The sequence below is a fragment of the Camelus dromedarius genome, chromosome 30 (genome assembly GCF_036321535.1).
Source record: "Camelus dromedarius isolate mCamDro1 chromosome 30, mCamDro1.pat, whole genome shotgun sequence".
In the NCBI taxonomy this organism is placed as follows: domain Eukaryota; kingdom Metazoa; phylum Chordata; class Mammalia; order Artiodactyla; family Camelidae; genus Camelus; species Camelus dromedarius.
This window is the reverse complement of record NC_087465.1, coordinates 23,213,299-23,216,642: the sequence shown is the minus strand read 5'-3', so window position 1 is coordinate 23,216,642 and position 3,344 is coordinate 23,213,299.

Below are 3,344 nucleotides of genomic sequence, written 5' to 3'. Positions count from 1 at the left end.
GACTTTGCTGACTCTGTAAAACAATCTATAATATGTTTTGCAACTTTTCTTATGTGTGCGTGTTTCCAGGATCCATGCATCAGCATGATGACTCACTTTCTTAAAGACTATTTTGGGGTTTGCAGCTTATTGCAATGGAGGGATTTGGGAGCGTAAAGAAGCATTTCACTGCCAAATGCCTTGTCTTAATAAATATGTATTTTGATGCTGTTTTCTATTTGTTTTGCAAGTACTATGTCAGCTTGAGTTGGTGGTCATTTCTGGCGTTTCATTGGGTGGCTGATCCTATCTGTGGACTAAGAATGCCATCACCGTATCAGCAAACAAAGGACGTGTGGCCATCAAGCCATCAACACTGCAGCTGACCCCAACAGTTCACCCTGAGGTGACGTGGGATAGGAAAGAACCAGACACAGGACCTAGATAGTTAAGGTGCACATCAAAAGGAAGATTTCAATGAGCCCAGGCTCTTGAATCTTCCCACACACAGAAAGTCGTTAAGTGTATTAATTTTAATGTCTGGTTTTCTTTAATTAACAGTAATCTTTTGATGTTCCAACTACCTGGTTTTTGTTTCAAAACTCCTGTATATCCTGATTCCTCCCTTACCTCTCCAGAGCAGTCCCTCAGAGCTATCTGAGAGGCTGCTTCTGAGGCTTGAAGTCCTCAGAAAGATCGCCAACTAAAACATAACTCGCAGCTTTTAGGTTATGCATTTCTTTTTTCAGTCAACATATCTGAATATCAGAAGTAGTTGGACTTTGTTGTTGGCATTTCTCTCCCACTGAATCCAGAATGAAAATACTCCTTTGACAAATTAGGAAGTTCCCAGTAGCACCGTGGCTATAAATCTTTCCTCCCTAGCAGATCTTACCTGACCCCATGTTTTTTCATTTCCTTATAACTCCACTCTTTGTTTTTCAGGAAAAAAAAAATTCTGACAAATCAAAGAAGGCTCAGATGATAAACAGCTTCACACACTGACCTCCCAAGTGTGATTTCATGTTAATAGCAAGTCCATGGAATAAATGCCTCAAATTAAAGGGATGAATTATTAAAAGTAACCTTCATAAAGCGTGTCTGTACACTTGGGAAGTACTTCTAAAGAAGGAATCCCGTTCTAGTTCTTTCACATACGTACAGGTACATGGCTCTCTACTCCAGGTGCTTATAAGGGCATATACCCATGTTTAAGAAGTAGTACTGAATTTGTTTCTCTTTCTGATATTAATGTTTCATACATGAACGAATGCAAAGTTAGTGCTAACTTTTGATATGTTGGGAGAATTATTCTATATTAGGATTTTAAATATGGGTCTTCACTTATAGTGGAAGATACCCCCCAAATTAAAGTTATTTGGGCATACAGACCTGACTTTCTACTGTGCAATCAAGTATGCATTTAAGAAAATATTTGTAAAGAAATGTGCCCTAGTTTTAGGATTATATGTGTATCTATATAGATAGACATAAAAATGCTGTAGTCCATAAATATTGAATTGTATAAAACTCTAAGCATTTGTCAAGTAAATCTGCATATATTCCAAAATAATTATATAGATTTTGCCTAAATAAGAATAATAAATTATTATTTTATTGATTGAGTTTCATTCTCACACACATACCCAACTCCAATGTTCTTATAAAAATTATAAATAAAGCAAAACTCTAGCTTACCCTTAAAAACCCTAGCATTATTTATAGCATATGGATAGATAATTAGTCAAAATAGTTATATATAACAGCTACATGTTTTTCATGTGGACAGATTCAAAGTAGTTTGCTTGGAATTTCCCATAGCCTGCTATTTGCCCTCTTCAAAGAGAGTTATTTTAAAGGAAACTGGGCTGTCATGATATTTCTTGAAAAGTCAAACTACCCTAAAGAACAATATAAATTGTGACAAGACCTCAGAAAAAATAAATAGAATACCTTGAAAACTTAGACCATAAACACCTTTTGCATATTTTACAACCTTTTAATATATCTTACTCAAATGGTCCTTTCAAATAGACACTAAATGGGTTTGTAGTGAGTGTTTTTCTCCCGTACTCATTTGTCCCTCGCAGCTCTCGGTGCTCCTCAGAGGCAGGCATGTTTCCTGCTTTGGCAGCAGCACTGTGAGCACACTGGTGTCCGTCAGGGGCCCCCTGGCTGTCACAGAAGGTGCACGTTGTAGCACTGACTTTGGCATCCCTCGACAATCCAGGAGAAATCTCAAGTCATGGAGATTTCCTAGGAGAAAAGAAAGAATACCTCTACATTGAAAAATTTAGCAGAAAATAGCTAACCCACCCAACACCTCCTTATTTTTTTTTAAAGCCAAGGTGGTAAGTGCAAAGTATGAAATCTGCATCTATGTGGCACAAACTGGGACTGTTGGATCATGTGCCTAAATTTTGGTATGACATTGCCTTTCTCAACTACGGACACCTTAGTAATTTAAGTAATTAAACCTTAAGTGACATGGCTGTAGCATTCTAAAAGGAGGTCCAGTAGGTGGAATACACTAAAATTAGCTCATCCATTGGGTAGCATAATGTAAATTAGGAAGTCCATTGCTGAACTTATTTAATAACTGGAGTAACAATTTAGTAATTTTTATTTCTGTAACCCAGCTACATTGTTTAACTAATATGCACTAAACACCTACCATGTGCAAGGTGCTCCAAAAGACAAATACTAAAATTTAATTTTTTAAAAATTAAAGTATGGGAATGTTGGCGCCTGACAAGATAACTATTCTTTCTCCTTATTCTTCCACTGAATACTATTATAAAATCCAGACAGATGCATGAAGCAACTAATAAAAGACTCCCAAAATTACATAGTAGCAGGTGAATTTGGAAGCACATTAGAATGTGAAATACCACTGAAATGACAGTGAATTTACAATTTATGTTATTCCCTGTGGTTTTCTCCAACCTCATTTCAGAAGAGCTTGAAACTTGGAGGTGGATATCAGTGTGGAAAGATTTTCAAGAGAAGTTCTCTAGTTTTAGTTTGAGGACTTTAAATATAACAATGGTGGAAGCATGAGCCTGTCATCACCTAAAACTAAAGAAAAAGAAACTTTGATCAAATTTTCTGGTTCCAAGAAGTAAACCCCATTAGTTTTTTTTTCTTTTGGTCTCTGGGCTCTTGCCATTTGGCCCCAGACTTGGTCGCAGTAGTGTTAAGAATTCAGCAGAAATGTTAAATAAAGGTCCAGCTAACTAGAAAAATTAATAGGCTAGCCATAGTAGAATCTGAAAGAATGACTTGAGTATGTATGGATCTGATTTTAAATAGCATACTTTGAAATCTGAACAGAGAATAGACTATAACTCAAGTTTCAGAATTTC